The 23,605-nt window shown below is 34.4% G+C and overlaps 1 protein-coding gene across 2 annotated transcripts in view; it reads right to left on the bottom strand.

The window, feature by feature from the left end:
- LOC108744662 (band 3 anion transport protein) overlaps positions 1-23,605 on the bottom strand; it is a 195,232-nt gene that overhangs the window by 164,366 nt on the left and 7,261 nt on the right. The window contains exon 1 of one of the 2 annotated variants that reach the window (XM_025974743.1): positions 1,920-2,264. The exons of the other annotated variant lie outside the window; for it this stretch is intronic. The gene's annotated coding sequence lies outside the window, so the exon portion shown is untranslated. Of the gene's footprint in view, positions 1-1,919; positions 2,265-23,605 lie in introns of those variants that run through there. 2 annotated transcript variants of the gene reach the window in all.

The raw sequence follows: 23,605 nt of genomic DNA, 5'->3' as shown, positions 1-23,605 counted from the left end.
TTTAATGAACGTAACAATAAAAAACCGTTTTCAATAAAAACATGCTCGTAAAAAAGGTAACAGGTAACGGAAAACGATAATAAAAAAACAGAGACAGCCAGCTTCCTTTTACATGGGCCGAGGGTGAACTACATTGTTGCAAATTTTAAATTTCATGTAATCCAAGACGTGGTAAAGGTCTAGATGATGGCCCCCACCCCCGAAGGGGATGGGGAGGATCGAAGGAGGAGGTTTCCCCCACCACTGTACCATAAAAAGTTTGTGGCGGTCTCATNTAGGTTAAGTTAGGTTATCGGTTTTGTTCAAGTGACCACCCTCTTTCGATCCCCCACCTCCACCTGGTTGAAAATATTTTTTTATTGAATTTTAATTGAATTATAGTGTATGAAAATTGTCATAATAGTCAACTTTCAACCCTCATAACTTTTTATAGGGGTGAGAACGCCGCAAATTTTTTATGGGGTTTTACTCAGGTGATCACCCTCTTTCGATCCCCCTACCCTTTTTCCATCCCCCCTACCCCCACCCCCGTCTAACCCCCATAAAATTTTTGGGTGAGACCGCCACGAACATTTTATGGTACAGTGGTGAGGGAGACCTCCTCTTTCGATCGCACCCACCCCATCATCTAGACATTTACCCAAGACGTCTTTAGTAACGTAAAAATGACAATTTAGTGGATTTCGGGTATAACGACAACGAAGGGACCACTGTAATTTCGTCGTTATATCCAGAAGTCGTCACAGGCAAAGTTAAAGAAGATACAGACACACACTGTTTTTCAATTTTGAAACAATTTTCGCCTTTTTTTAACAGTAAATGTACATCTGGAAGTCACATTTATTCAAAAGTTTACTAAACACACTTCCTACTCAGAAACAACGGTAAATGTCACCACACTTGTTGACTATTTGTGTAAATGTAAACAAAAGATAAGAAAGCTCTTTGTGTCTTTAGCGACTCCGGTCGCTATATCTGCATGGGATTGCTAGGGATTTGTTACAAATGATTCATTAAAAACAGTCGCTACACCCGAACTCGGCGTTACATCCGAAGTCGCTATAGCCACATGAATTTTATACCAAAGTATGCTTTAAATCCAAGGGACTTACATATGACGTCGCTGTAGCACAATGGTCGCTATAACCGAGATCGTAATAAACGAAATCCACTGTAATTATCATTCTTCTATATTAATAAAATCTGTAATTTTAGTCAGTTTGGATCACTTTGTANGTTTTTTTCATTAGTTTTACCTTTGAATATTGTTTAAGAATGACTATATAAATATTTACATGCCTAGAAATGTATAAAAATTGGCATATTTATTAACTTTGAACCCCTACAACTTTTTATGAGGGTGAGACCGCCACGAACTGTTTATGGAGGAGACCTCCTCTTTCGATCCCCCCCATCATCTAGATCTTTACCATAGATAGAATATCATTGACTGAATCGTTACGTTAAATTGGATTAATATTATGTACGAAGCGCTTTGCCCTATAGGCTAGGCTAGACCAGGTTAGGTTAGAGTAAGTATGGGTATGGGGTTTCGCTTTGATTAAAACGCACGTGCTCTGCATCATAGACAAAGGTGCAAATCCGTCCAAATTTGGGCGGGTTCAACTAGTAAATTAGTCAAGTATAATTTGGTAAATGTTTCTTCAGCTGATGGTTTGACATGTAATCCTTAAGATAAGTTTTTAAATGATAACTTTAACGTCAGAGCAATCAAACATACATATACAAACATACAAGACGTACATAAATGTACCTATACATATTTGTGTTTTTATATCTTTCGTATTGTCAGTAAAAGAACAGGAGACATATGACGATCAAAATTGTCACAATAAATTAAATCTTCTTTTTATGTATCATATAAGCATTTCCTTTCTTTCTGTATATGTAAAACTTACGTTGGCTACATGTACGATCCTCTTATAGTTTATCATATGATGTGATAGTCAGCGGTGGAACAGCAGCTGGTTCTCGCCAACACCAGAGTCACTGCACTCGGTATGCGGTTTTAGTCATTATCAACATTATGGCTTTTGTTCATTCGCGAAACAACATTTTGCGCCTGTTTTACTGCTATAGTGCAAGGCAAGCGTCTTTATGCGTTAAGCGCCGATAAAAAAAAAGAACAACAATAGTGCACTGAAGAAACGGGACGCGGAACGTGGATCTCCTGGTTTCTCACGCGGTTAAATGCGGTTTTTACTTGCAATCGCGATTATGAATCGAGAATGTTGTCGATTATTGTAAAATATACGGCCAAATGGAATAGCGGGCGGCCGAGCGAGACAGCTCGCGACGTCCCCGTGCCGGTAATAAACAATCGAATTTTTACGAAATAATTCGTACGTGTACGGACGGTCCATGGGCGAAAATGACTGGACTGACTTACTGAATTACTTCACCTGTTGATAAGCAATTTCGTCGCGAATTTACAATTAACTTTGTATGCACTCTCCCGCCGACTTCTTACTTATACTAGAGAAGAACAATGCTGCCCCATCCACATCAATGTAATATACAACGTACACGTACTCTCTCCTTTATGAATAGTTTTAGGAATTTAAGATTAGAATAATCTTTTAGCAGTTGCCTAAAATATTATTAATTGAGCACAGCTCAACCGATTTGACTGATTTATTTTTTGTTGGATTTGTACCTAACTGACAGGACAAGGTTTGCGTGTAAGAAAATTTTTAGAAAAAACGGGAAAATTCGGAAATTTGGATAGTATTTTTATATGGAAAACCTTCAAGTTATAAATTTTGACATTTTTGTTTGTGGTCAGATTTACATGAAACTTGATATTTATGCTCATTGACATAAAATCAAACACCTATTTCAGCATTTTTAAAAATTTATATGCTAGATATTTTATTTGTAGTTAGATTTACTTGAAACTTGGCTTTAATACTCTTTCATATATGAATAGTTTTAGGAATTTAAGAATGGAATAATCTTTTGGCAGTTGCCTAAATTATTATTAATTGAACACAGCTCAACCGATTTGACTGATTTATTTTTTGTTGTATTTGTACCTAATTGACAGGACAAGGAATGCGTGAAAGAAAATTTTTGGAAAATACACGGGAAAATTCGGAAATTTGGACAGTATTTTTATATGGAAAACCTTCATGTTATAAATTTTGACATTTTTGTTTGTGGTCAGATTTACATGAAACTTGATATTTATGCTCATTGATATAAAATCAAACACCTATTTTAGCATTTTAAAAAATTCGACCCCCGAAAGGGGGTGAAAAGGAGTTGTAACGTTTATATGCTAGATATTTTATTTATAGTCAAATTTACTTGAAACTTGGCTTTAATACTCTTTCATATAAAATTAATAATATACACACCTATTGCAGTATTTTAATAAATTCAACCTCTGAGGGAAGCTAAAAGGGGTTTGCAAAGATCGCATGGAACATTTTCTCAACAAATTCAACCTCCAAAGGAGGAGGGGGGGGGTAAAAAGGGGTTGCAATTTTTGTTTGGGACATATTTTATTTGTGGTTGAATTTACTTGAAACTTGGTGTATATACTGTTTGATATTATTAATCAAATGAAAAGAGGTTGCATCGTTTGCATGGGGTATATTTTATTTGTACTCCGATTTACTCGAAGGTAGCTCATTGTTGAAATTAAGCAGATACGTGTTTTGACAAATTTTTAAAAATCAACTCATAAGGATGAAATGTTGTTTCTACGTTTGTATTTGAAATCTAAGATGGCGACATTACATAAAATTAAAACGTTGTAAAAGGTTTTATGGAGAAACAATATTAATTTCTACGACCGAAGCCGCGGGGAAGAGCTAGTAAATAATATAATTAGTATGTCCTGCCGGAACTGTCCACGACGTGCTGACGAGACTCAAGAGGGTCGAAATCGCGACCCACATTTAAAAATTTATTTTCGACAGAATGCTGATCACTAAATGAAGTCAACTTTTTGTTCTGTTTGGTTACTTGCTCAGCACAAAGGGTTAGNAATAAAATAATTCGAAGTGGTCTGTATTCTGTCGAAACTGCCAGACGCGGATCGCGATTTCGATCTTTTTGGATCTCATCAGCGCGTCGCAGACAGCTCTGACAGAACACAGACCAACTTTAGGCACGTGCCTATCACGTTGAGGTTAGCTACGCCGGGATTCAGTTCAGCAACTAGATATCCATATATTTCAGTGGACCTTGTTGGAGCATACGTAATCCTAAAATATAGCATCGTACTACAGATGGTGTTTACCGCGCCATTTGTAGTATTTTCTAAAACGCGCTGTTAAGACAGCAGGTAATAATCCAAAAAGATCGAAATCGCGATCCGAGTCTGGCAGTTTCGACAAAATACAGACCACTTCGAATTATTTTATTCAACATGTATATGCACTCCCCTTTTTTCCATTTGGGCATACATTAAACCAGAGAAGTTATTTTTCAACAACAGAGAACTTTCGGTATTTTTCCTTATTAATAGAAGTGAGCGAAATGCTTATTAAAGTAAAACAGTAAAAAAAAAAATATGGGTTCCAATTTACCTACATACATATGTCTGAGATAAAACTACAGGCGTCGGCGTAGTAGTAAAAAATTCTAATTTTAGTTACAGCATTCTAAAATAAAATCGCCAGCAGGAGAAATAAAAGAGCGAAAATAACTTGACATTAAGTGTTTTAAATTGAACTGCCAACAACTGATCGTTTCAGTTAGGATATATAAAATACGACCGGTTCTTTTCATTTAATTACTTCTGTCCACTTTTACGAGCACATCATTAGATGTATACTTTGGTATACGAAGTTCGATCAACAAAACATATTATACAGAATGTTACAGTTATAATTAAGGGCACATATTTTTATTTTTCAAAAAGGTCACTAATGCAAAGTGTACATGAACATAATACCTTTTCAAACATACATACAATTTAGACATCTTTTTAGAAGTGAGTTAGTTTAATATGAAATATTGTACTGAAAATTCAATTTCTGAATTTTTTATCCACTACACGCTATAGCGTGTAGGTTGGTTGGTCGTGGTTGCTATTGTCGCCTCTCGTAGTTTAGTGGTCAGAACATTGGTGCGTAAAGCCAAAGGTCCCGCGTTCGATTCTCGAAGGGGGTGTGACAACAGCAACAATTTTTCCCTCATTAATTTGAGGTAGCGTGTAGTGGGTAAAAAATTCAGAAATTGAATTTTCAGTACAATATTTCATAATAAACTAACTCACTTCTAAAAAGATGTCTAAATTGCATGTATGTTTAATCATAGTATAGGGTTGTTCGGAAAGTCATTTCGTTTTTTTGTGGAAATGAAAGACAGTTTTCGTATAATAAACAAATACTTTATTAAATTATATATTGACCGTTCTGGTCAAACACCTTTTGCCATCTTTCTGGTAGTAGCATAATTCCACGCTCATAAAATTTTTGGTCTTTGCTGACAAAAAACTGATCGAGGTTTTTGACCTCCTCATTTGAGGTGAAGATTTTACCGTCTAAAAAATTTTGGAGTGACCGGAACAAATAATAATCCGATGGTGCCAGGTCTGGAGAATATGGTGGGTGTAGCATTGTATCCCATTCAAGCTGTAAAAGCTTTTGGCGAGTGACCAAACTTGTGTGAGGTCTCGCGTTGTCTTGGTGAAACACTACACCTTTCCTGTTGATTAGTTCTGACCTTTTCTGTTGAAGTGCATCATTCAGTTTGTCCAGCTGATGACAGTAGACTTCCGAATTAATCGTTGTGTTATCCGGTAAAAGCTCAAAAAAAACGATTCCTTTAAAATCCCACCAAACAGACAGCATCACCTTTTTTTGGTGAATATCGGCTTTGGAAATGGTTTGAGCCGGTTCATCTTTTTTGCTCCATGACCTCTTGCGTTTGACGTTGTTGTATACAACCCATTTTTCGTCCCCAGTGATGATGCGCTTCAAAAACGGATCATTTTCGTGACGTTTGAGAAGCGAATCGCAGACGTCAATGCGGCGACACAGATTTCTCTCTGTGAGAACATGGGGAACCCATACATCGAGCTTCGAGGATAATCCCAGGCCTTTCAAGTGGTCATAAACTGTTGAATTTGATAAATTTAACCTCAATCCGATCTCACGTGTTGTTATTCGCCGGTTCACATCAACTAATGCCTTTATCGCGTCTTTATCAGCTTCAACCGGCCTTCCCGAACGTGGTGCATCTTCGACATCAAAATTGCCGGATCGAAATTTAGCGAACCAGTTCTGGCACTGGCGTACTGTCAACACACCTTCTCCATACACATCAGTCAATTTCTTTCTGGCTTGAACAGCATTTTTACCCTTTCTGTAGTAAAACAGTAAGATATGTCGAAAATGCTGCTTATCGCTCTCCATATTTAAAAGGGCACCAACCAAAAACTACTGCGTAGAATTAATTGGAATTTTTCACACACAAGCCTTGCTATATGAGCTCTCAAAGCATATAAAGTTATACGGCTTAAATGTGAAGTTGGGTGCAAAAGAATATAATTAAATCCTCTGTCGGGAAAAAACGAAATGACTTTCCGAACAACCCTATAGAATAATCAATTTAAAATGAGGATTCGAGACCATTTGCCTCAATTAAATGTGAATTAAATCGCAGATGTGTTATGATTTTTTAAATGGCCATTAACATTGAGGTTCGATTGCCTAATACCTAATATTGCAGTTTTATTGTTAGATAGTAGCAGAATCGGTCAAGGGTGTTTATAAAGTTTCCGAAAAGCGGCCAGCCTCTCGTTAATTTGTTTATAAATTACTGATCAGTTGTACCTTTTCATAATTAATAATATAGCATCAAATAGGTTAAGGAAAAAGATCAAACATTATTTTTTAATTCTCTAAATTCAGATTGTTATATCATATTATAATCATCAAGAAGCAAGAAAGATATTCAAGAGATTAATAAATATTTGGTCATTTTTATGTACGTGCTCGTCCGCAAGTTCAGCTCATATTACCTACGTCGAGTTATTAATTAGAATTGAAATAATGAGATTACTTAGACGTTTAACGCTTTTAATTTATTACAACTAAATTTTTTATTGTCATGTTAATTTTAATGGTAAGATAATGTACTGAATTCATTACATTTAGTCAGATTAAGACTTAAAAAAATGATTGATGTGACCATCTGTTATTTATCAGATGATAAGGCTGTCATGTGACAAAAAATTACCAACATAAAATTGGATCTCTATTTAATGATCTTCATACATACTACTTCATTCAAATCGGCTTACAACTTCAGGAACTACAAGGGTGTAACAGATATGGAAATTTTTGTAACATAGACAAATATTGTTGCATCGTTATTAAGAATATACTTCATTAAAATCCTTCCGGTTTTCTGTGTCGATATCACTGCCTTATAACAGTATGTTTATTATAAAACAGTGGCTTAATATTACAATTTACAATCAAAAAATGCATTCAGCCACGTATAAAGCCGGTTGTCCACGAAACCGATCAAGCTGTGGTTGAAATTGACTGATTCGATCGACCATTCAAACTGAGCTTTTCACTGTATTAAATTTACCAAGCGGCATGATCAAGATGGGCGGAAAAGAAAAGGTTAGAAGCGTTCGAAATGTGGTGATACCGTGGATAGAGAAGGTTACAAATGAAGAGATATTGGAAAAAATGGGACAACAGAGGAGTCAATATGAAATAGACGAGATAGGCTCGTAGGACACCTTCTCAAGTATGAAGGTCTAGTCAGAGACATATCAGAGGCAGAAACGAGAGTTAGGATGTAGAGGTAAACCTAGATTAGTTCGCAAATAGTTAAGGATATGGGTTGTTTTAAATTTAGGGAAATGCGAAGATTAACTAAAGATAGGAAAGAGTGGAGGTGTGTGTCCAACCAGTTTTAGGTCTGGCGACCGTATGATGATGATGATCTAGATTCTAGAGTAAGACCATCCAATACTTTTTACAGTTGAGTAAAACTGACGATTTAAAAATCATTGGCGGACTACTGATTATTATTTATTGAAACGTTGATGGTTCTTATATTTGTTACCTAAGCTTTCTTTTTTACAACAAAAAAATTAAGATTTTGAAATGAAATTAGGGTTTACTGAAATAATAAAATAAATAGCATCCACTGCCAAATGGAGTATATGTAACAAAAATCTAAATCCATGTAACTGGTACAAATCAATGGGATTCCTGGCATTTGTTTTAATAATTTTCCTATGTTAGGCGTCAGGTCAAATGTTGACAGCAAGAACGAATCATACATTTATATGTTACTTAGTTAGAGATGTGCGGTATTTATTTTTTTGCAAAATTAAAATTTGAAAACTTTTCACAAACATGTGTTGATCCAAAACTACATAAAAATTGAAAAGTCAGATCAATTATTGCGAAAAAGCTTCCTTTGGCAAAAATTTCCAGAAGTCATCTCCAAATTTCTCTGAACATGCTTGTGACTGAAGATATTTTTTCTGCAAAAAGAATTACCGTGGATAGGGAAGGTCAGAAATGAAGAGGAATTAGAAAGAATATGAGAACAGAGGACTATGAAAGTCAATAAGAAACAGGCGTGATAAGTAAGTAGGACACCTTCTCTGGCATGAAGGTCTGGTCAAAGACATATCAGAAACGGAAGTTAGGAAGGATAGACCTAGATTAATTACTGTTCGCAAATAGTTAATGTGGGTTTGTTAATATTCATTTAAAAAAGGTATTTAAAGTTTTTGTATGTTTCTATAACGCACCTATGATTATTATTTTGTATTAAAATGTACATGGTACCAACTCAACTTTTAGGTTGGTAATCATAATTCTCATTTTTTCTATGTATGTTTACAAATGAGTATGTAATAGATACAGATATGTCACTGTCAATCGATCGATGTAATAACCATTTTTGATCTTTAATCATTAGATAACTTTTCAATCCTATAAACCTGTGTTATTATTTGCTCACCAGTTAACAGGTTATGGGCCCAGGTATTCGTTACTGCATAAATTTAGTCAGAGTATCTTTCAAGTAATTGAAAGAAAGAGTCTAATTGGTAACGTGGTGTTTTAAGGTTATCCCGCCTTGTGCGATAGTGAAAAATTGCCTAACACACCTAAACATGGAAAGTGATATAGGAAGAGTAGTGAAACTCCAAAATCATGAAAATTGGAATATTTGGAAGTTTCAGGTAAAAGTTATTTTAAAGTCGAATGGTGCATGGAAAGTAGTCGATGGCACGAGCTTGAAACCAGAGGCACTAGGTGCAAATGCAGATGCTGCTGTAAACAGAGAATTTGCTGAAAAGACTGCTGCTTGGGAGAAGAATGATGGTTTTGCACAGAAAATCATTGTGACTACGATTTCTGAGCAGAACACATTACACATTTTGTCATGTGATGATGCCAAGAGTATGTGGGACAAGCTCACAAACATTTATGAGCAAAAATCTGAAGCAAGTGTGTTTATGCTGCAAGAAAAATTATTTACTATGCAAAGGGACACAAATGATAGCATTGCAACGCAAGTGGCTAAAATTGAGGATGTGGTTCATAGATTAGAATTGTTGGGAGAAAAGGTTGATGATAAGATGGTCATGACCAAGATACTTTTAACCCTTCCCCCAAGCTATGATCATTTTGTTACCTCATGGGAGTCCACGACTAATGCAGAAAAGACTAAAGAGATCTTGATATCCAGGCTGCTAAAAGAAGAAATGCGTTTGGAGTCAAGGAATGAAAGTGCCCTTTTAACTAATAAGCAGCATTCAAACAGAAATGGTAGGAACAAAAATGACGCTGAAAACAAGAAAAGAAAGCCAGGAAAGTGTTTCAATTGCAATAAGCCTGGACACTGGGCTAAAGATTGTTGGAGTAAAAGTTCAAAATACAAAACAGATGCTAAGAAAGATGAAAAAGGAAAGAAAGAATCACAAGGTGCTGCACTCATTAATGAAGCTCTTGCTGCCATTCAAAGCAATGGAAATTGTGTGAAATCATGGTTTTTGGATTCAGGTGCAAGTAATCACATGACACCATACAAGGAGTTAATGCACAATTACAAGCCTTTTCAACATGATAAATGGGTGAAAATAGGCGATGGCACATTGCTGAAAGCACTAGGCAGTGGTGATGTCAACATTAGCACGTATAATGGTAAAGATTGGTGTAAAAATCATTTGGCTGGTGTGACTTATGTACCTGGACTCAAGTATAACCTCTTTTCATCGAATGCAGCCTTAGATAAAGGACTGCACATGACATCTGACAGCAAAGTGTGCAAATTTAGTAAACAAGGTAAAGTGATAGCTGTAGGTGTACGTGAAAACAATCTGTTTACCATGAAATTTAGAGTGGATAGTATTTTTAACAGTAAAGCTAAAGCTATGATTACATCAAGTGAATCCTTGCAAACTTGGCACAACAAACTAGCACATCAAAATTATCAAAGAGTGAAGAAAGTACTGAAGGACATGGACATTGACATTAAAGATAAAAATGAACCTTTTTGTGATTCATGTGCAATTGGGAAAATACACAGATTGCCATTTAAGTGTAGTGAAACGAAGTCCTCTTACATAGGAGAGTTGGTGCATGCAGATTTATGTGGACCCATGCAAGTAAGCTCAAATGGAGGATCAAGATATTTTCTCTTGCTGAAGGATGATTTTTCAAACTACAGAACTTTGTATTTTGTTAGTAACAAGTCTGATGTGTATAACTGCTTGGATATTTTTATAAAGAAAGCTGAAAAACATTGTCCAAAAGGAATCAAAACAATAAGGACCGACAATGGATTAGAATTCTTCAATGAAAAAGTATCTAGCTTATTACAGAAATATGGGATTACACATCAGAGAACAGTAAGTTACACACCTGAGCAAAATGGCTCAGCGGAGAGAGAAAACCGCACATTGGTTGAAGCTGCACGTACTCTTTTGATTTCAAGCTCAAACTCCAAGGTTTTTTGGGCTGAGGCTGTTAATACAGCAGCACATGTGTACAACTGTACAGGTAAGAGTAAGATTGACAGCAAGTCTCCTTATGAAGTGTGGTTTGAAAAGAAGCCTAACATACGTGACTTGCATACCTTTGGTGAAAAAGTGTATTGTCACATTCCAAAAGAAAAAAGAAGAAAGTTGGATGACAAAGGCAAGGAGGGTATGTTTATTGGCTATGAAGAAAATGTTAAAGGATACAGAATTTGGTTTGCTGATAAGAAGAAAGTTGAAGTGTCAAGAGATATAGTTTTTACTGGAATGATGAGTAATTCAAAGAGAACTGAACACAAAGATAAAGATCTGTTTTTCTACACTTTTGAAAATCAGGATTTGGAACTTGAAAATCATTTGTACAAAGGTGTGCCTGATGGAGATCAAGAAGCACACATTGAGAATAAACAACAAGATTTTGTAGACAATCAGCATGAAGTGCATTTGCAACACGATGAAGTTGTCAGTGATTTGAACCCAGAAATTGAAGAAGGTCTTGACATGCTGTTTTTAGAAAATCAACTAGAAAATCAACAAGAAAATCTAATTCGAAATGCTGGAGTAGATATAGAAAATCAAGGGACACAGAATAGAGAAGAGAATATCCCTGGAAGAAGAGTTCTACGTGATAGAAATTTGATAAACAAACCAGCTAAGTATAATGATTATGTTGATATAGATGATGTTTTTATTGCAGATATACAAGAACCTGACACTTACCATGATGCAATAAATGGGCAAGAATCAGTCCATTGGAAGCAAGCAATGAAAGAAGAGCTGGACTCTATAAAGAAAAATCATGTATGGGAGTTGGTAGATCTTCCTAGTGATGGATGTATTTTGGGCATACGTTGGGTATACAAAATTAAAAGAGATGCCAATGGAAAAATAATGAGATTCAGAGCAAGATTAGTAGTTAAAGGATATATGCAAAAAGAAGGTATTGATTACCATGAGATTTTTAGTCCAGTAGCAAGGTATGACTTCATCAGACTTATATTTGCTGTGACAGCAAAGGAAAGATTTGCTATGCGTCAATTTGATGTAAAAACTGCTTTCCTTTATGGAGATATTTCTGAAAAGATATACGTCAGACAACCTGAAGGTTTCTCTNGTGGTTTGAAAAGAAGCCTAACATACGTGACTTGCATACCTTTGGTGAAAAAGTGTATTGTCACATTCCAAAAGAAAAAAGAAGAAAGTTGGATGACAAAGGCAAGGAGGGTATGTTTATTGGCTATGAAGAAAATGTTAAAGGATACAGAATTTGGTTTGCTGATAAGAAGAAAGTTGAAGTGTCAAGAGATATAGTTTTTACTGGAATGATGAGTAATTCAAAGAGAACTGAACACAAAGATAAAGATCTGTTTTTCTACACTTTTGAAAATCAGGATTTGGAACTTGAAAATCATTTGTACAAAGGTGTGCCTGATGGAGATCAAGAAGCACACATTGAGAATAAACAACAAGATTTTGTAGACAATCAGCATGAAGTGCATTTGCAACACGATGAAGTTGTCAGTGATTTGAACCCAGAAATTGAAGAAGGTCTTGACATGCTGTTTTTAGAAAATCAACTAGAAAATCAACAAGAAAATCTAATTCGAAATGCTGGAGTAGATATAGAAAATCAAGGGACACAGAATAGAGAAGAGAATATCCCTGGAAGAAGAGTTCTACGTGATAGAAATTTGATAAACAAACCAGCTAAGTATAATGATTATGTTGATATAGATGATGTTTTTATTGCAGATATACAAGAACCTGACACTTACCATGATGCAATAAATGGGCAAGAATCAGTCCATTGGAAGCAAGCAATGAAAGAAGAGCTGGACTCTATAAAGAAAAATCATGTATGGGAGTTGGTAGATCTTCCTAGTGATGGATGTATTTTGGGCATACGTTGGGTATACAAAATTAAAAGAGATGCCAATGGAAAAATAATGAGATTCAGAGCAAGATTAGTAGTTAAAGGATATATGCAAAAAGAAGGTATTGATTACCATGAGATTTTTAGTCCAGTAGCAAGGTATGACTCCATCAGACTTATATTTGCTGTGACAGCAAAGGAAAGATTTGCTATGCGTCAATTTGATGTAAAAACTGCTTTCCTTTATGGAGATATTTCTGAAAAGATATACGTCAGACAACCTGAAGGTTTCTCTGATGGGAGCAACAGAGTGTATAAGCTAATGAGAAGTTTGTATGGTTTAAAACAAGCCTCAAGGTGCTGGAATTTTAGATTTACTCAGTTCTTGCTCAAATACCAACTTGTCGCAACCAAAGCTGACCCATGTGTCTTTACATCGAATAATAAAAAAGGAAAATTGATTCTTGCAATCTATATAGATGATGGATTGATAGCAAGTGACTCAGAAGAATTAATTGATATTTTACTGTTAGATTTGCAAAAGGAATTTGAAGTGGTACATGGAGAGGTCAGCATGTTTTTGGGATTTCAAGTTAAATTCAATGATGATGGATCAATTCTTCTCCATCAGAATAACTACACTAATAAGATTCTTAAAAGATTCAATATGGAAAATGCAAATCCAGTGGCAATTCCTGCTGATACGCATGATGAATTGTGTACTGCAGCACATTCAAGTAATGAAGAAGAAACTAATGCACCATATAGAGCAGCTGTGGGTGCACTTATGTATTTGTCTGTTATTAGTAGACCTGATATAACTTTGGCAGTGCATAGAGTCAGTAGATATATGCAGAAGCCAACTAAGATACACTGGAATGCTGTTAAAAGAATCTTAAAGTATTTGAAAGGAACTAGTCATATGGGCTTGCTGTTTAAAGCATCCAATGATAACACTTTAAATGTATTCTGTGATTCAGATTATGCTGGTGATTTGGATACTAGAAAGTCCACCACTGGCTATGTTGTGATATTAAATGGCAGTGTTTTAACCTGGAGTACAAGGAAACAATCAACAACAGCTGTTTCAACGACAGATGCTGAATATATTGCAGCATGTGAAGCTGTAAAAGAAATAGTTTGGATAAAGGAGCTTATAAGAGAAATTTATAACAAAGACGATGTACGTACAGTGTTGCATATGGATAATCAGAGTGCAATCAAATTAGCAAAAAATCCTGTGCATCACAAAAGAACCAAACATATTGAGGTACGCTTTCATTTCATGAGAGAGATGTACCAGAAGAAACTTTTTGAACTAGAATATATTAATACAGATGATCAGATTGCAGATGTGTTCACCAAACCGTTGCCAAAGAAGTTGTTTGATAAACACACAAGTCAGTTGATAAAAGGTTAAGCATCATACTTTTAAGATTTAAGATGCATTATAGAAACAGGGAGAATGTTAATATTCATTTAAAAAAGGTATTTAAAGTTTTTGTATGTTTCTATAACGCACCTATGATTATTATTTTGTATTAAAATGTACATGGTACCAACTCAACTTTTAGGTTGGTAATCATAATTCTCATTTTTTCTATGTATGTTTACAAATGAGTATGTAATAGATACAGATATGTCACTGTCAATCGATCGATGTAATAACCATTTTTGATCTTTAATCATTAGATAACTTTTCAATCCTATAAACCTGTGTTATTATTTGCTCACCAGTTAACAGGGTTGTTCTAGTTTTAAGGAAATGAAAAGATTAGCTCAGGATAGGAAAGAGTGGAGGTGCGTGTCCAACCAGTCTTAGGACTGACGACCTTATGATGATGATGATGATAAAGATTTTTAGTGCAAAATGATTTTGCAGTTCACTGATTATTTTAGTGAGGCTGATCACAAAAGGATTAACAAAAATTTGCAAACTTTGTACTTTCATTGTCCTGGACTATAAAATCATTAATTTTAGTTTTCTAATAGTTTATAGTTTGTGGTGTTGATGAGAATGTTGAAACTGGCTCATCCGGGCCATCTACAACTTGTTTGCGGTCAGAATGTGGCCTGCGGCCTAAAATTGGGCAGTCCTGACCTAGAGGTTCAAGATTCCTAAAGCAGGCTGAAAAGACCCTTCCATCCTAGCAGCCATCGCGTCTGAGTGTCCGACTCGATCTTCATCATGCTTGGAGTGCCCTGCCGCAGCAGTATCATCGTCCGGCACGCATCGGATCGGATCGCGTCCTGACAGAAGACATCACCTTAATTTACCGTCATGATCGGCATCGTGGACAATCGGCCTCAGTCTTTTTTTTTTTATATGTGAAGTCATGCGACTTTTATAGCACCACACAATCTATGCATTATTTCATTTACCAATACCAACAAAAGAAACGTATCATGTGACACCTATCTATCAAGCGAACGTATGTAATTTGTTGTGTAATCGTTAACCGCAAACCAACTCGTTCTGTTCCACAAAAAAATACATTCATGTATGCATAAACACACACACACACACACACATATATATGTACAAACATTACGTATGTTTGTATCTATACATTTTACAATAGCACGACTTTTCTTTACCGTCATTACAACCAACGGCATTTTCGATAATAACATGTATCAATAACCTCCAGATACTACGAGTTCCTTCGGTTTCTAGTTTCTGCAAGACAATAATTATACACTATTGTAAGCGCACCGGTAATTTTAATAAAGGATAATGGCCTGAGTCCTCCATTTAACATTTACCTCGATGAAACAACAGCAATATGGTCACTGAAAACATTGAGTGTTGGACGTGTTTTGAATAACTCTTCAAATAATCTTAAATAAGGAACACTAAATGTTATAATATACAAGGCAAGAACTACTTGTCTGACTTGTTTTTATTGAAGGCGACTCGATCCTAGGCTATTACTCCTTCCCTAGTAACTAATCTGACTTCCTAGATACCGAAAATCAGCCACTTTTTCTAATTTTCCGTCTCCTATCTCTATATTCGCTCTTTCCCTACTTTTTCTTCTCTTGCATACCAGTATTTTTGTTTTACTTTTATTATTTCTAACTCCTCCTTGCTAGATGCTAATACTATTATATCATCTGCAAATCTAAGCATACTAATCTTTTGCCCCTGTATATCTATCCCTACAGTTGTACTGTCTTTAATGATGTTGATTGCGTCTTCGATGTATAGATTAAAAAGCATCCCTGTCTAACTCCCTTTCTAATTATTTACTTCTCCACGTTGCTGCTCCAACTTTATACCAACCTTTTGCTCTTTATACAAACTAAGTATCACTCTTCTATCTTTGTAACTCATCCCTGCATTTTTAAGTATATTTAACATCTTGTCCCATTTAACATTGTCAAAAGCTTTTTCTAAATCTACAAATCCTATGTACGCACTCTTTCCTTTTTCTATCGTTTTCTCTGTTGTTACCCGTAAAGCTAGAATGGCCTCCCGCGTTCCTCTATTTCTTTTAAATCCAAATTGATCTTTCCTTAATAGTTTTTCCGCCCTTTTTTTCCATTCTTCTCTGTACATTTCTAGTTAAGATTTTGGACGCATGGGAAGTTAATTGTTCTAAATGTCTCGCTCCCATCCGCGTCTCTCTTTTTTTTCTATGCTTCTAAAATATTATATTATAAAAAAGTTTTTCCGAACTCCCAATACACATTAGCGTTTCCCACTGAGTTTATTTGAACAACTATATAACATAAAGGAAATTTTTCTTTAGCAGAACTGTTGCCATAATTTCGTTTCAATCCCGTCAATGGGCTAATCCCTGTATTACTCACAATGACAAACTTTTCAAGAAAAGATGAAATCACTAGATCTTGTGTACAGTCAAATATTTACACAACTGATTCCACAATGGTGTAAACTAAAAGGCATAATATTCATTTATAAATAAAAAATTTTAGTATCACTTTTGGAATAATAGCCATTTAATCTTTTGAGTCATTTAAAATTTCACTGAAATCTGTGGAAAACATTGGGTTTTATTAGAGTACTAGCATTTTACGAAATGATACCTAATACCCTAGCTTTAAGGTGAAAAATAATTTATTTTTCCAGTTAAACAATACGTTACTGATGAATCAGTCGTTATTCACAAACAATTAGTGATATTTAAGTAGAAATTCAAAATATTTCACTGTAGAATCAACCTTTGTATGTGGTTCATCAGTTATTTTGTACTGATTTATCACCAACTGGTTAGTTAAATAATGAGACTGAGTAGCCAATATTGGGTCAAGCCTGAAATTGGACAGCCAGTATTGTTCTCAGAACTTCCATCTTGACCTATAATTCGTTGCCCTATATTATTATATTATACTTGATTACCCAGTATTGGTACAAACTCAGCAAAACGTTAATAAACTTTGGTAAGTGAAGATTTCCCGACTTTTGCACCAGTACTCACAAGCTAATGCTCGTCTGAGCCAGTATTGGACCAAAGTTAACGAAACATTAATGTACCTAGCCATAGCATTTGACGATTAGCCGAATTTTGAACCAATATTGCTTCCTGCTACTGGTCCAGGTTTGGACTTCAAGTTCAACGTTTTCTATATGGGTACATGTCATCGTCATCATAACGACGTCAGTCCTATGACTGGTTAGACATGCATCTCCACTCTTTCGTATCCTGAGCTAATCTTCGCAATTCTCTAAAACTAGAACAGCCCACATCCTTAACTATTTGAGAACAGTAATCCAAACTGGGTCAACCTCTACCCCTCCTGACTGGCGTTTCTGCCTCTAACATATCTCTGACTAGACCTTCATGCCTGAAAAGATGTCCTACCGCCGCGCCCACTGTCCTTGTTTCGCACCCGTACAGCACCGCGCTCCAAACATACACCTTTAGGGTACATGTCACGAACGATTTATTAAGTATGAAATAAATAGTTTTCCTAATACATCAAACGGGCAGATAAAGATTCTAAATCCATATTTAAACATTTTTCAAAATACCTATTGCTTCTTTTTCACAGTCTTGATATAAAAACAATTAATAAAATGCGCAAGTACGGTATACAAAAGAAGAAAGAAAATGATGAACATTCAAAACTAAATAAACATTGCTCTCCGAATAACTATTAAAACTCATAAAAACAAAAGAATGAGGTAAATAACTTAACAACTTCTACAGAGTTGATAAATAGTGTACCCATAAGTTTTTCATTCTAAACATCGTTTTTCATTTGCTTTTAAATTTGAATCAACCGCTTGGATTACAAAGGTTTCTCGATTTATTTTTACAACTGAACGGGCTTTTGAATGTAAAAGATAAAAATCTGCAGCTATTCATCTTGACGAACTTGAACTCATTTGGTGAAACGTTAAAGACAGTAAACGTTACGTATACTTGGTTTTATTTCTAGAATTCTGTCTCTCCTACGTACTTTTATCTATTAATAAATACAAAACTCAGGTTGTATAGATATATACAGAGCGATTCAGTACCTATGATTGAAGGTGACATCACACATAATAGTCAGGAAAATTATTAAAACTACATACAATTAACCATTTGATCAAAATTACTTTCCAGTGTTTAGTTATAGTTTCTATCTCCGGGGAACAGTATTTTTTTGCCTTTTTCTGTACTCTTACAACGTATTGTAGCGAGCACGAGTTTGTTATCGATTTTCTTCATGTGCGCCGTATTTGTAAATGTATGTGTCGTACTTGCGTTCAGGGAAAGCAGTTAAACAGTTCAAAGAAAAAATAAACTATCCAGATGTTTCTAGAAGGTTCCCGAAAGTAAACAAAAGAGTATTTAAAGGAAGAGACGACCGCCGAAATAAGGAGAAATAAAATGACCGTTGCAGGAGTGAATCCAGAAATAATTGACAGTGATATAAATAGCGCAGTGAATAGTGATATATCAACAGTAGTGTAAATAAATAGAATAGTTCATAACCTAAGTTTAGTAATAATTTAATAGTGTTTTTAAGTTCTTTAATAATTAATAGTTTTTGTCGTTATCAGTCTTAGAAGTAATTTTGTTAAACCCACGAACATTACAGTATCTTCAAAATTTCATGACAGGTTTTACCCACGGCTTCGTTCGCTTTGATGTCTTAAATACATGTCAAATATCATCGACAACCATAAAAACTAATTTTTCTATCCCTCGGAAACAATATTGTTTTTCTAGATAAAAGGTACCCTATGTTCTTCTCGGTACCTCTGTAAAAAATTTAATGATAATCGGTTGAGTTTGTAAGGCATAAAATGGTAGCAAACAAGCAAAGTCACATTCGCATTTATACTATTAGTTAGGAATATTTGACTCAAACCAAGAAAGCGAAAACATATTAATTTATTTATGTATTGTAGTACAGAACAAGGCTACCGCCTGCATTGTATTTATTCATCTTATTCAGTTTACAAATTTTGGTCCTTTCACAATCAACTTTGTTTTCCTACTAATTTAAGTCACATGAGTTTTTTTTTAAAGAATAACGGAGCCTTTCTTTAACGTATGTATGTAGGTACCTTCACTATATTTGCTCTTGACATCTCGAAATGTGAACAGTAAGTCAGTCACATGAGTGCATTGTGAATTAGACCTTCAACCAAACATCATTAGCTCACATGAGAACTTTTTGTATATTGCCCCCTTTATAAAATTACAAACAATAATTATCAAGTTAAAAGAAAACATGTCCACGTGACACTCCATATACCTAGTTTCGATACTTTCACTCAGCAGCCTGACGAGAGACAAATAGTAGAGTGAATGAAGGTAAAAATTAACTATTACCTCCGATTTCGGTGAACCTCCATCGATTTGCATGAAAATTTGGGATTAAGTATATTTTACCCTCAACTTCAAAAGTGACATATGCTCGACTTGCGCTTTTTGAATTTTTGGGGGTGAAATCCACCCCTTTTGATAAAAATGGGGGAAAATGCAGATTTAAGCATTCTGGAGTAAGTAATCTAGTTTAATTAGATAAAATAAATATTTTTCAACACCTGTATGCATGATTTATGATTTTAATTAATTTTTCAACTCTTTTAGCTACCACCCCTTAAACAGAAAATCATGAAAAAATCATTTTTTCATCATGTATGTTTTGTGAGCATGTACCTATCGACACGTCTACTTCTTACTATCTATCTTTTTTCATAATCGGTCAAAATTTTTAAAGTCATTACTTATGCTGGAATGCTTTTGTGGAAATGATGTAGGTTTAATTTTTCACTTTTTCCTAAAAAATTCGAAAGAGTCCTCTTATTTTCATCATAACTTGCTTAATTTTGATGGTATCAACTTCTTCTTGAGCTCATTTGATAGGTATTTCTGAGTACTTTGCAAAGTGTTTTGTAAGTATATTTTATAAAATGCATCGTTTTCCCGTTAATTAAACTTGAATACTTAGATTTGAATACTCGCCGAAAAAAAGTATTCATTCAATTACCTATAGCTCACATTCAATTAATATTAAAAGATTTTTTAAGGAAGGTGTTTATTCGCTGTTTTATTAGCTTCAATTTTGGTAATGACAATTTTTTTTGTAAAACCTTATAGTTTTTGAGTTATTTATGAAAAACCGCATTTTTTTCACGAAAAATCAAAATCTTTGATCTTAAATAACTCAAAAAGTATTTCTACTTTTTTGACAATTACGGTAGAATTCCCGGAACTCAAACATTATTACTCGAGTTTTTTTTAACTGGAATAGTGGACTTTGTTTTAAATTTATTTTGAAACCATTAACTTGAGTTACTCGATTTCCGTAACTCGAATTTTTCTCTGATAAAATTTATTTTGAAAGAATTTCGTAAAATTAAATTTTTGATTAACGCTGGCTTATTGTCAGAACGGAAATTAAAAAAGCAGTTTTTTTATTGAAGTTTGATGGTTTTTTTTATTATCTATAACTGAAAATCATTTTTAATTAAAAACTCTCAGTGCAGTGTTTTAATAGCTCAATAATTTTAACGTTCGCCAAACGTTTATTTTTAATGGTTAATAAAAGATTAGAACTATCAGACATAACCATTGCTTTGCATTTGTTTACCTTCATTATAACTTAATCTCGATTGTAAAAAAAGATATTCGTTTTTCTAAATCACTCTATGAGCAGTTATAAATCAATAAATAGTAGAAATAGTACCAATTGCTCCTAATCCGATATGTTATTTTTTGACGGCGAAATGTATAGACAACAAATGACTAGACGCGTAAGCTTCTAATATAACGGAAGATAAATTCATCAACGGATTATATTATTACAATTGTCAACAACATTGTACATAAAATGCGTATCTCGATCGATTAATAATAAAATAGTGTATTAGGCTAATTTAATTAAATAAGTAAATAAATACTTAAAGACGATAAATGCAATCGAATTCGGTTATAACGAACGCTTGCTTTTAACGAACGAAATTTAAACAACAACATTATATTCCATTTAAACAGGTGCTATTCGTCGGTCGACCCTAGCGAACATATTTTTGCCGGAAATTAGCAGGATCGATCGGTTATAACGAACGAATATTCTTCAAAAGATCCACCTAACCTAGCAGAAATGCAATTTCAAAATGGTTAACATATTGTAATGTAGGCTTCGTTCGCAGAAATAAAAGTCTCATCGAAATCAGTTTTAGACGTCTTAGGGGGTTAATGGGTACAAACAGACAGGAAGACAGGCAAATAAAAACAAAGTAGGGTATAGGTTACGTACTCCTGATAATCTCCTCATTGTATTTTTAAAGTCTCATCGAGATCGATTCATCTGTTTCGCAGACAGCCTGACAACAATTTTGATCTAGTGCTGAACATTTAGAAAACCCATACGCAGGCCGTGAGTTAGGAGATATATTACAGAAGATAATGTGGAGATAGATGAGCTAGGTTATCCCATAATGAGAGAAAAGTGTGATGTAGCATTAAAAAATTTAAAGGATAAAAAGGCGCCAGGTATAGATGGGATACAGGCGGAAATTCTAAAAGATGCAGGACAAGATGTTAGAGATCATATGTTTAAGCTAGTAACTGGGAAAGCCCCCCGGAGGATTATAACCATATCTAAAAAGAGAGGTGCAGATAGGTGCGAGATATTTAGAACAATTAGCTTAATTTCCCATGCATCAAAAATGTTAACTAGAATTGTACAGAGGAGGATGGAAAAAAGGGCGGAAAACTATTAAGGGAAGATCAATTTGGGTTTAGAAGAAATAGAGGAACGCGGGAGGCCATTCTAGCTTTACGGGTAATAATAGAGAAAACGATAGAAAGAAAAGAGTGCGCACATTCGATTTGTAGATTTAAAAAAAGATTTTGACAATGTTAAATGGGACAAGATGTTAAATATAATTAAAAATGCAGGGATGTATTACAGAGATAGAAAAATGATACTTAGTTTGTATAAAGAGCAACAGGCTGTTATAGAACTGAAGCTAGATTTGCAGATGATATAGCAGTATTAGCATCTAGCAAGGAAGAGTTAGAGATAGCTCTAAATAAAATGGAAGTGATATTGACAAAACAGTATTGTACGAAAATAAATAAAAGTAAAACAAAAATACTGGTATACAAGAGAAGAAAACGTAGAAAAAGAGAGAAAAATATAAATTTTTAAAACCTCATAATCTACTTTTAGTGATTTGTAAGTTTTATTGAAGTTTCTGTTAAACATAACTTTAGTTCATAAAGCTTTCACTGTAGCAACAATGTTGAAACTTAGTTTTTGTACTTACTCCAATTTAATTTGTTGTAAGGTCTTTCTATACCAACACTTCTGAATCATAGCCTGTGCCAAACCATCGCTAGTAAACATGGAAACTCATTGATGTAAAAAGAATAGGAATTAGCGTTTAAAAGACACATAGGAATTTTTTACACTCCTAATAACCAAAATACAAAATGGATTATAGATAACAGTCGGTTTACGTTTACCTCGGTTTTAATACAGATTAGGTACGTTTGAAATCTGTCCACTGAAGATTAATCGGAGAAAATTTATAATATCATTTGATTTTCTTACTTATATATAATGCATTTGTATTAAAACATTAATAAGTTCCTGTTAAACAGTGCAGTTTTCGAACATGAAAAATCTTTTTATAGCTTCTGTTTTGTTCTTAAACGTATTTAAAATCACAAAATTGTACAACTTAATTAATTTGTAATTTTAACTTTCATTTACAATTATTTGTTTAAGTAAATATATATTCAAATGAAAGGACTGCTTCAAAATAGAGGCCACCCCTTAATTGAGTCCTCGAACCGATCTTCCCTGCCCAGGCTGGTAATTAGGGAAAGATTTACATAAGGGCATTTGGGGCCTGCATCTAAAGCTCTCACAAATTAGGTTCTCCCAATAAACTTTGTTTAAACATAATATTATTCATTATCTTTATATTGTCTTCACATTAATTACCCTCTTATTTATCCTACCGTAATAAAGTCCCTGACCAAAATCCGAAAGAAAACTGATAATACACTTTGAGGAAAAACGGCTGGAACCCCATGCAAAAACCGCAAGAAACTCGAAAAACGTTTTTACCAACGAATCGTTTTAAGGATGTTTGGGAGGTATGTCAAAATGCTACGAGACAAATAAAAATTTGGAAGAACGTTCCTCATTCAATTCTAAAACTCCTGTAAATATTACAAATCGATTCACTAAACCGTTAAAAAGTTATTGAAATTTTAAAAAATTGTAATTTTACACGTCAAACTGAT

The sequence above is a fragment of the Agrilus planipennis genome, unplaced genomic scaffold, assembly GCF_000699045.2.
Source record: "Agrilus planipennis isolate EAB-ADULT unplaced genomic scaffold, Apla_2.0 scaffold16, whole genome shotgun sequence".
Lineage (NCBI taxonomy): Eukaryota > Metazoa > Arthropoda > Insecta > Coleoptera > Buprestidae > Agrilus > Agrilus planipennis.
Note: the sequence above shows the minus strand (reverse complement) of the source record. Positions and strands in the feature narration are given on the sequence as shown.